The 11,811-nt window shown below is 44.5% G+C and overlaps 1 non-coding gene across 1 annotated transcript; it reads right to left on the bottom strand.

The window, feature by feature from the left end:
* Positions 1–11,127: 11,127 nt before the first annotated feature.
* LOC139180457 (U6 spliceosomal RNA) lies at positions 11,128–11,232 on the bottom strand. Its single transcript, XR_011564728.1, has one exon. It is a non-coding gene; the product is annotated as a U6 spliceosomal RNA (small nuclear RNA).
* Positions 11,233–11,811: the final 579 nt, after the last annotated feature.

The following is an 11,811-nucleotide window of genomic DNA, read 5'->3' as shown; positions in this document are numbered from 1 at the left end:
AAAATCCCCTGGAGAAGGGAATGGCAACCCACTCTGGTATTCTTGCCTGGAGAATGTGTGTGTATACCTATATGGGTAAAAGATTGACTTCTAAGTGTGACCTATAAGTTCTGCAGGCTGTTAACCTCAACATTGCAGATCATCTTTTTATCTTCCAGGAGGAGAAGGGACAGTGGTTTGCTTAGATTCTTGACTTTGATTGGAGATTGAATGTACTTTCCCCCATGATCTATTCTCAGGCAAGAGTGTTACAACATCGTAGCGTGATTCCAATGACCACACTGTCACCCTTCCACTTCCTACCTTTCAAGCATCACTCTGCATGACATAAAGGAAATAGACCCTTCAAAAGAGATGAAGGGCCTGTGATCTCTGGTACCAAGAATGTATTGGTAACCTTAGGAAAGTCATGAATGTGGTCAGCTGAACCCTACCTGCCCAAGACTATTTGTACCACTGCTACTGTCCTGCTCTCCTGTTTCAGTTACAGCCAAGTTGTAGTCTGGCTGGGATAGGCTGCAGAACATGATACAGGGGAGAGCCTGTGATTGGATTGTTAGACATGAGTCTTGAGGGACCTTGGCTTTGTCTTTTTTTTACTGATTATTCTGAACCATGTGACACAGTCTACCAACTCCCAGGGTGCTTGTAGCTGCTAGAATGAAAGACTCGTAGCATCAGGATGGCTTTAGTCGGCATTCTCTGGGCTGTTTCATCCAGCACAGACATGACCACTATGGGCTTACCAGATTCCGCTGTAACACACACAGCCATGAGCTTACTGCCTTCCTTCCCCACCAAACCCGTCCCCAGGATCAGCTTCACAGGCAAACGACCTGTAGAGTTGCACGGGACCCACAGTCAGAAGGGCCCTGCAGGGGTCCAATGGTTAAGACTTGGCCTTCCAATGCAGTGGGTGCGGATTTGATCCCTGCTGGGGAGCCAAGATCCCACATGTCTCAAGGCCAAAAAACAAAGACATAAAACAGAAGCAATATTGTGACAAATTCAATAAAGGTTTTAAAAATAGTGCACATTGAAAAAAAAAAAAACGGTCCCTGCTCTTGCTGTCTTGAAATTCTCAGTTTTTCACCAAGGAGGCCTTGAATTCTTATTTCACACTGGTCACAAAGTATGTAGCCATTCTGCCAGGACATGTAAGCTTCTCTCAGCCACCAGCTACGGGTGGCACATTCGCACACAGTAAGTACCTGGGACCTTCTGCCTTGGATCCTGCTCTGCTCCAGGCTTGAATTGGCTTCCAGCTCTGGGCTTTCCTACTTGGTTTCAGGGCTGCTTTGACTTGACCTGCCTTGACCCCCTGGGACTTGAAATTTGAACCTGACTTCCTCTGTCTGACACTTCAGGTCAAACACTCCAGAGGTTACAGCCTCTGTTCACCTCTTAGTTTTTTTTTTTTTTTCTCACTTGAATGAAAAGTGAAAGGGAAAGTTGCTCAGTTGTTTCTGACTCTGCGACCTCAATGGACACAGTCCATGGAATTCTCCAGGCCAGAATACTGGAGTGGGTAGACTTTACCTTCTCTAGGGGATCTTCCCAACCCAGGGATCGAACCCAGGTCTCCCACATTGCAGGCAGATTCTTTACCAGCTTAGCCACAAGGAAAGTCCAAGAATATTGGAGTGGGTAGCCTATCCCTTCTCCAGCGGATCTTCCTGATCCAGGAATCAAACTGAGGTCTCCTGCATTGCAGGCGGGTTCTTTACCAACTGAGCTATGAGGGAAGCCCAATATCCTAAGTCACTTGAATGACTTAGGATAAATTCACTACCCAACTCAGCTCTGCTCCCCTAGATATCAGTCAGCTATTTCTATTGATAGAGAAATGTTTTGGACTTTAGTTTAATATCCTTTTTATTGAGCCCCAAGTCTACTTGCCTGTAACTCCTACAAGTCAGTAGAGTGTTCATTTCTTTATGAGGAACTAGCCTTGGGACATCACCATGCCCTTGACCTTTGTGTTCTGATGTCGCATGTTACTACACATGATAGATCACTAGTGATTGCGTCAGCTGCCAGAGTTCAGCTCCGGCAGCCAGGGATTCAACCTGAAGGGATGGGTGGTGCCGGTGAGAAACTGAGGCAGCCTCTCATTTTTCTTGGACTGCCTGTTTATTTCAAGCTTATGATTCTCTTTTATACTTTTACAAAAGCGTTAGGTCAGAGGTTTGATATTTTTAGGTCCCATTGACCCAGATTTATTTTTCTCCAAAAATCATGTTGCCCCTCAAAAGGAGTTCCTTCCTCAGCGATTTTCTTATCTACTTTTTCTCATGTGTCCTTGTGAATACACTGTAACTCAGGCTAATGTCTGGGCTGCATACAACATTCCTCAGTTTATTTCTTATCTTTCTAAGTCCTGTTTGCCCCTAGTATTCCAAGCTCACTATTTCTTAGAAAGGGCTTCTACCTAATAATATCTCTAAAGTCCCTAATTTCTATAAGCTATAGTAGAATATGCTAACATTACAGCAGTCCTTAAATCTTTAGCTTCTAACTATTTTAATTATTCCTAAGCCCTCAATTTGGCAAACTCCTTTACCATAAACACTTTTCTCACAAATGGGCTTCAGATAGCAATCCCTCCCATGGCCTCAAGCTGCGGCCTGTGTGCTCACCCTGGAACACTTTTTTGTAAAAGTCCTTGAACAAATGTCAGTGATTAACTTTATGAATTATTCTTTGAGCACAGCTGCAGAAGGCTTTATGCCTTCTCGTGCTCCTCTCAAAAACAATAAGCACCTTAATATTCTCTTCAGTCAACTCATCTGAGGAAAGGGAAAAACAAGTCAGAATCACAAAGCCTAACTCCTTCATTCCGGGTCCGTGCCTGCGGAACAAAGGGAGGAGGTTTAGGGCCGTGCCTCCATTTTGTCAGTAATGCCTAACGCAGCTCCCGACAGTCAGCAAGTCAGTTAATGCCAAAACAAGCTTATTTAAATTAAGCATGTCTGTTGTATCTGACAATATTAAACACTCCTTCCCCTTGATTAAAATTTCAGAATGTGTCTTCCAGCCACTGTTTACAGTGCATCCCTACACAGTGAGCCCAGGCTTCCTAGGTGGTGCTAGTGGTAAAGAACCTGCCTGACAACGCAGGAGGTGTAAAGACATGTGGGTTTGATCCCTGAGTCGGGAAGATCCCCTCGAAGAGGGCATGGCAACCCACTCTACTATTCTTGCCTGGAGAATCCCATTGGACAGAGGAGCCTGGCAGGCTATAGTTTATCAGGTCACATAGAGTCAAACACAACTGAAGCGATTTAGCAGGCACTTCAGACTCCTGGGTCAACATTCCCCTTGACGCTACCCACAAATATCCAGTCTCCCCATTCACCTGCCTCGGGTCTCTCAGACCCCCACTCAGAGGGGCCTGCTCACAGTTCCTTATCAGACCCTCTTCTCTGACCCCATAACTCCTCCTAAGTAGCCACCAGGCCTGGCATGTCATTTCATGGTGACAAAAGTCTTCCTAAACACCTTTCACTGGGTTCTGCTTTTATACCCCTCACACTGCCAGCATCCCCATGCCCTGAATTTTCCTCAACTCAGGCACAGCAATGTTTATTTTTACTCATGTGCTGGGTGCGGATCCTGCAGTTGTGGCCCCCACTTACCCCAGCAGAACTCTCATGGTCTACCCAGACCTGTCCATGACTCCTCTGTAGCACGGCCCTTCAACTGAGCAAGGTGTGTGTGCATGTGTATGTACACATATACATGTGTGCACTTAGCACACTGAAGCAACTTAGCACACACGTACATGCCTTGGTAAGTAAGGAAGTGTTAGTGGCTCAGTTGTGTCCAACTCTTTGCGACCCTATGGACTGTAGCCTGCCAGGCTCCTCTGTCCATGGGATTCTCCAGGCAAGAACACTGAAGTGGGTTGCCATGCCGTTCTCCAATATGGCAGTTCTGAATCAAAGGCTATAGGAGAGGGACCCTGGAATCTGGATAGTTCAAAAGTTTCCCAGGCTGAGCCAAGGTTGGGAGCCACTGGCCTCACAGGAGGCCACCCTCTCCCAGACAGAACCCTCATATATGGACCTTAAATGGGACTCTAGTCCTTTAGGTTAGGAAGATATGATGTTCTTGACTTTATCGCTGGAATAACCAAGGCCTTGGAGACTATATGACTTGTCCAAGAGATGGAAGGGAGCGAGGACTCTGTGTTTGCCTCCTAGGGGGTATCTCTCTCCACTGTCCACGGTACTGTTCACACCTGTGTGTGTGTGTGTGGGGGGGGGGGGGGGGGGGGGGGGAGGGGCAGGCTCTATGAGCCCTCTGCATGTACTTGCTGCACAGCATTCTAGATTACAACCCTGGAACTGACTTGAGCACACAGTCATATCCAGACTCCACCTGCTGGAAATTGCCTCTAAAACCCCTCCCTCCCATCCCCCACACTCCTACTCTGTGCTCCTCTGGTCTTGGCACAGAGCTGTCAGAGAACTGCCGAGTGTTTTTGCTCACATCTGTCCCCCACTATACTCCAGACTCCCTGAGTCGGTCATGCACAGTCTAATTAGATATTGACAGACCTGTGTTTGATTCTCAGTTTGGCTGGTATATTAGTTGGCTGCAGCTGCCATACAAAGGACCACAGTCTGGCTGACTTAAGAGAGTAGAAACATATTGTCTCACTGTTCTGAGGGTTGGAAGTCCAAGATCAAGGAGTTTGCAGGGTGGGCTCCTTCTAGGTTGTACGGGAGAATCTGTCTCAGTCCTCTCCCTCAGCTTTTGGTGGGTGGCAATCCAGTGTTCTTTCTCACCCTGATCTCTGCCTTCATCTTCTTAAGAGGTTCTCACCTTGTGGGTGTCTGTGTCTAAACTTCCCACTTTATAAGATCCTAATGACCTCATTTTAACTTGATTGCTTCTATAAAGATCTTATCTCCAAATAAGGTCACCTTCTAAGCTACGGGGGGTTAGGACACCAACATACCCTTTCATGGGGACAGAATTTAACCCATCACTGGTTTCATGACTTTAAGCAAGTAGCTGAGACCCATAGAATCTTGGTTTCTTCATCTGTGAAATCAGGATTTAAAAAATATCTATTTCACAGGCTTTTTATTAATGACTATTATCAGATTAGATAAGGGATTTAGTTTTGTTTTCAAAGCAAGGTATAGAACAGTGAGTTTAGTTGCTATAATCTGGGTTAAAAGAGGTGGGGCAACCTCCATCCATTCTGGGTGTGTGTGTGTGGTGTGCAGGGGGGTTGGTGGGTGGGTGTGACACATGCATGCCATAGATTGACTATCTGAACCATCAGACCACCAGAGCCTAAGGCAAGCTCCAACAGAAACCACATATCAAGTAAACATGATGACTTCCAATTTTTCACTCAAATGTAAGGCCATATCAACATTAAAAATTAAGACTAGGCACTTTTGGTGCTGTTAAATCAGCTTTATCATTGTTTACATTTGGCGGCAGGTTCCCCAAACTTCCTGATCAGATCTTCTGAGAGCACAGATCTTCCGAGAGAGTCGGTTCTGGTTGGTCTGGGCAGGACTGAAGGATCTGTGTTTCCCCAACCTCTCAGCTTGCCTCATGGGACCAACCCAGGAATCCCAGCAAAGTAGATGAGGGCTCCTCTCACCACGGCGGGTCTGACTTCTCATGTCCTGACACTGACTGGCCAGATGTGAGTCCATGAAGCTGGGGGTTCAGTTCCCTCAACTCCAACCTTGTGCCTGATTTTGAGTTGAGATCCCACAATCCTCTCCAGCTCTAAAATGCCACCCTTGTATTATCTGTTCAGACTTGTCTGGATTATCGTATGCTCCTTGAATACCCCTGGCACCTTTTTCTGTGCATCTTCCCACCAGCTGGCCCGGTCAGTGTTCTGTGCTCAGTGGGTATCCAGCCAAGCCGACCTACTGATGGGCCAGAATTGAATGAGAAGAGCAGCTGGAGAGCCAGCACAGGGGAGAGAACTTTCAGTGAAGCCTCTCCCTACTCAAAGATCTTATTCTGCCCTTCAGGGAAAGCTGGGGACCAGCTGGGCGGGTTTGTTTCAAGCTCACCTTTCCACACTTGGTGAATCACTGTTGCAAAAGATGGTTGGTTATCTAAACGTCCTCAGCAGGCTCACTATTTTATGATGAGCCAATTGTTTTGATGTTGTTTTGTTTCATCAGATGAAAGAAAGTGTTACCCTCCTCTGCTGGTGGGAATGCAAACTGGTGCAGCTGCTTTGGAAAAACATTTGATAGTTTCTTAAAATTCTAGGTGTACACTCCAGAGAAATGAAAACATCTACAGAGACACTTGTGCGTGAATGCTTACAGCAGTGTTATTCATAATAGGCAAGAGGTGGAAACCACCCAAATGCCCATCTGTAGATGACTAGATAAACAAATTGTGACATATCCATACAATGGAATACTATTCAGTCATAGAAGGGAATGAAGTGCTGTTACATGCGATGGCTTGGATGAACCTTGAAATCAGAATGTTAAGTGCAAGATACCAGACCAGAGGGTCCCGTATTCAATATGGGTCCCCAAATTGTTGGCACCAGGGACCAGTCTCATAGAAGGTACTTTTTTCCTGGATGGTTTCAGGATAATTCAAGCATATTACATTTATTGTGTGTAAGCCTTATTTCTATTATTATTACATCAGCTCGAGCGCAGATCAAGCATTAGATCTCAGAGTTCGGGGGCCCCTGCAATATTGCATGCTTCCTTTTATATGAAATGTCCAGAATAAGTGAATCTATAAAGATAGAAAGCATGTTAGTTGCTGCTGCCAGGGCCTTGGAGAAATGGAAACAAGAATGACTCCTTCCTCCCTGTGGGCTCCTCGGGGTGATGAAAAGGTTTGAAAACAGAGAGAGATGATGGTTGCACAGTTCTGAATGCACGAAATGCCACTGGGCCCTACCCTTTGAAATGGTTCATTGTGTGTTATGTGAGTTTCACATTCCTGTAAACACAGAGGAAAGGGTAAAAGAAAGTGTGGTGGAGGGAAGAGAGGAAGAATGGGAACGAGAAGGAGGGAGGTGGTATGATTACGCCTGACATGAATTTTCTCAGTTCAAAGGAAAATGTGACCCTTCGTCACTGAAACAGAACAGGGTACTAGTCTGATTACAGCGACCACAGATCTCCTCTAAGGGCTGGAAGTGTCATCATTTCCTCCAGCTAGGAGCAGCGTTTGGTACTGTGAGTCACAAGATGCTGTGGTCAGTGTGAAGTCTTTTCCAGCACAGAGGATTCTGCTGACTCTGAGCCACACAAGTTTCTTCCAGCTCTGGGGTCTGGTCCCCCACCTTGGGGCACAGTGGGAACTTGGGGGACCCAGGACAGTGTGAGCCCCTCTGGGCTGCAGAGTCACCAGGCCACAGGTAGAGACCCCTTTGTGTCAGCCCTTAACTGGGTAAGACCTGCTTTTCCTAGTGCTTGGCAAGGCAAAGATTTGGATTAAAAAACAATGGGGATTCAAACTGAACAACAGGGAAGACATGCTGGTGGTCAGTCTGGAGGTTGCTTTGGAAGGGTCTCGGTGTAAGCCTTTGCTGCCAGTCTTTGTAGTCCTCATGTCATATCCCTTTCCGATGAGTTTGGATGAAAGTCTCAGGTGAACTTGACCATATGACAAGGCCAGTTCAGGATGAAGATGGAGTTCTGCAGAATTTATTAACTCAGCAGTCACACCCACGTGGGATATCTGAATGACAGACCTTGGCTGCTAGCCTTGATTTCTGCCAGCAGGTCTACCCTACTGGGGACTGGTATCTACTGGTGGGCATGCGCAAACAGCAAGGCTGTACTGCATAGCACAGGAAACTATATTCAATACTTTGTGATGAACTATAATGGAAAAGAATACAAAAATGAATGTATATATATACACATATGTGTATAACTGAGTCACTTTGCTGTGCAGCAGAAATTAACAGAACATTGTAAATCAACTATATGTCAATAAAATTGAAAAAAGAAAAGAGGCCATCATGACTCTCAGTCTAGGCTATGCCACAGGCAGGGTGAGGGTCTTGCAGTGTGTTCCAGGATTCCCTAAGGACACACGCTGTCTTAGGAGGCTGAGCCTGGAAAGGTCCAGGACTCCGCTAGGATAGCCAGTCAGTTCCCTCCAGCAGTTCAGGTAGTGATTCGTAGTTCAAGATCTGCGCTTAGAATGTAACAGAGAAGAACTTTTGTATTCTATTACAAGGTAATCTCTAAAGGGATGTTGCCTATAAGCTTAAATTATATACAATTGCTCATCTCTGGCCGGAGAAGGCAATGGCAACCCACTCCAGTGTTCTTGCCTGGAAAATCCCATGGATGGAGGAGCCTGGTAGGCTGCAGTCCATGGGGTCGCACAGAGTTGGACACGACTGAAGCGACTTAGCAGCAGCAGCCCATCTATGGGAACCCTGCTTCCCAGGTAATGAGCATTAAGATAAAATACCTTTGTTTATCTCACAAGAAACAACTTGACCAAGCCCACCTGTGAATGACTACAGGGAGGAAGAAATTAACACATTCCCTCCAGAGACAGACAAGAACCAGAAAATGTTTGACTTTACTCCCTCTCCTTTTAGTATAAAAGGAGCCTGAATTCTAACCCAGGCAAGATGGTTCTTTGGGATGAGTCTACCATCTTCTCCATCTGCATTTATTTCTGAATAAAGTTCCTTGCCCCAACAACTCATCTCTCAATTTATCAGCCTGTCATGAGGCAAGCAGTATGAGCTTGGACTCAGTAACAGAAGGATGACTTTCTCAGCTTCACAGCCCCCTCGTGAGCCCCTGCTGGAGTCTCCTACTCAATGGGAAGGATGAAGTGGTCCCTGAAGGGATGATCACCCTTTAGAAGTCCTCACTGCCCTGAGGCTGTTCTGATGTAAAATGCACTGTCCCCTCAGATTCCTGTTGTGATGGCTATTTTCTTATTTGAGTTTTTGGACAAATGACTTCATTGTTCTCCAACCTGTGACTTTCAGTAAAGCACCCAGTCTTTTATTCGGATCATTAAAATCAAAATGAAAAATTTAGTTTTCATTTAAAAATTTAAATGAAATTTCATTGAATATGGAAAAGTATTCATATTTACTTTTGTAAAAGTTCAGCACAGTTGTGAGACTGTAGTCCTGACTTGCTTCCCCCACTGTACTCCCCCCATACATAACCCTGCCTGAATACCACCCTGGTGCTCCAGTAATAGAATCTGTGCCAGGTCATGTCTCCAGGGCTGGAGCTTATGGCCACCCCATCACATGGTGTGGCAACTCATGCTTCTTAATCAGAGCATCAGATGACTTAGTGCAGTCGTGCTCTTATTTTGACAAAGCTTCTCTGCAGCCACGCCTGCTCTTAGATCGCGGGCCTTTCCTTGGCACCACTTCAACAACTCAACTAATTTCCTGTGCCAAGGGCCCTTTCTCCAAGATTTCTTCTCACATGAGTCACCCCATTAGAGCCCAGATTGACTTCAGGGCATTCACTGGAGGGGAGGGGCCATTCCATTGGTTTGGCTGCTGTGAACAAAGAGCTGTGGAATTGGAGACAGAGTGAAGACTAGGTTTGACTTCTGCTTTTGCCCCTTGGTAGCTATGTGACTTTGAAAAAATTACCTAACTTCTCTGGGCTCCCCATTTCTACATTTGTGAAACAGGACTTACAAACAGGAGGCAAAGAGAGAAAAGAGCTCAGTCCCCAGAGGGGGACAGAGATGCATTAAAACCCTACCTCTGGAGCTTGCCCAGATTGTGACCCTGGCAATCCCTGACCTACCAAAGCCCCAGATGTCAGATATTATGAATGGAAGAGACTCCACCTGCCGCTGGGAGTCCTTTGAAAAATTAAAAGAGAAAATGTATGTGTTGTGCCTGGCATGTGTTTGGGCACCAAAGAAATGTTTTGGGTTTTTTTTGTTTTTACTATAAAACAAAGGTCAAACATGCCAAATATCTACCTTCATAGACTTTGAAAGGATTAAATTCACAATATATATGAAAATATGCTGTGAACTGTAAAGAATCTAAAATGCCATTATCATTACTGTAATCTGTTTTTTCTCTCAGGCCTATCAAACCGTAAAAAAGTTTGGTAAAAGCAGTACAATAAATACCTGAATATTCTTTCCCTAGATTCACCAGTTGTTTGTTAGTATTTGCACCCTTCTTCTGTACATCTGTATCTATTTCAATCTCTATTTATCGACTTAGCACCACTGTTGAACCATTTAAAAGTAAGTTGCAGGCATTATACTTGACATTCAATTACTTTAGCATATATCTCCTAAGAATAGCATCATTCTTTCAGCGGTAAAGAATCCGCCTGCAATGCTGGAGACACAGGAGACACAAGTTGGATCCCTGGATTGGAAAGATCCCCTGGAGGAGGGCATGGCAATACACTCTGGTATTCTTGCTTGGGAAATCCCATGGACAGAGGAACCTGGTGGGCTACAATCTATAGGGTAGCAAAAAGCCAGACACAACTGAGCAACTGAACATATACACACACTTTATATAACTAACTACTATTTTTACCAAGAACTTTACCATACATATAATAATAGTATCTTATATACAGTCTACACTTTCTCCCATTAGACACGCAGTTCCAATACAGGATCCCACATTTCATTTGGCGACTGTCTCTTTACTCATCTTTCTTTTATTTTGATGTGGACCATTTTTAAAGTCTTTATTGAGTTTGTTACAATATTGCTTCTGTTTTATGTTTTGTTTTTTTGGCCACGAGGCATGTGGTATGTGGGATCTTAGTTACCTGACCAGAGATCGAACCTGCAGTCTCTGCACTGGAAGGCGAAGTCTTAACCACTGGACCCCCAGCCTTCTTTACTCTAGAGCTATGCCATTCAATACAGAAGTCCCCGGTTGTATGTGACTGTTTTTTAAAAAAAAACCTTTTTTGGAGTATAGTTGATTTATAATGTTGTGTTAGCTTCAGGTGTACAGCACAATGATTCAGTTACACATATACAACATCCACTCTTAATTTTTGTTAGATTCTTTTCCTAAATAGGCTATTACAAAGTATTGAGCGGAGTTCTCTGTGCTATACAGCAGGTTCTTATTAGTTACCTGTTTTATATACAGTGGTGTATATATGTCAGAAAAATGTGGAATACTCCACAAATTTGCATGTCATCCTTCTACAGGGGCCATGCTAATCTTCTCTGTATCATTCCAGTTTTAGTCTATGCACTGCCAAAGCAAGCACTGTATATGGCTCTTAAGCCCTTGAAATATGGCTGGCCCAAATTGAGTGTATTCAAGACTTAGCGCACACAAAAAAATGTACATTATTTCATCAGTAATTCTGCATATTGATTGCATATTGAAATAATAATACATTGAATGTATTGGGCAAAAAATACATTATTAAAATTAGTTTTACCTGTGGCTATTTAAAATTTTTTAATTGCATATATAGCTCATATTACATTTCTGTTGGACAGCACAGTTCTAGAATATTTCTTTCTTGTCTTTTTTTTTCCTCTTGTGATGCTGACATTTTTGTTGTTGTTGGCACACTGTGTGACTTGCAGGATCTTATTTCCCCAACCAGGGATCAAACCTGGGCCCCAGCAGTGGAAACTTGGAGTCCGGACCACTGGACCACCAGGGAATTCCCAGACATGAACATTTTTGAAGAGTCCAAGCCAGTGGTCTTGTTGAAGGCCCCCCAGTCTGAATTTGTTTCCTTTTGAGTATATCTGGCGTAATCTTTCTGACAAGGATATGACCTGGGTGGTAGTTTACAAGGCATCGTGTCAGGAGGCTCACAGTGTCTCGTT

This window comes from Bos indicus, chromosome 28 (assembly GCF_029378745.1).
Source record: "Bos indicus isolate NIAB-ARS_2022 breed Sahiwal x Tharparkar chromosome 28, NIAB-ARS_B.indTharparkar_mat_pri_1.0, whole genome shotgun sequence".
Classification (NCBI taxonomy): Eukaryota; Metazoa; Chordata; class Mammalia; order Artiodactyla; family Bovidae; genus Bos; species Bos indicus.
This window is presented reverse-complemented; position numbering and strand designations above follow the sequence as displayed.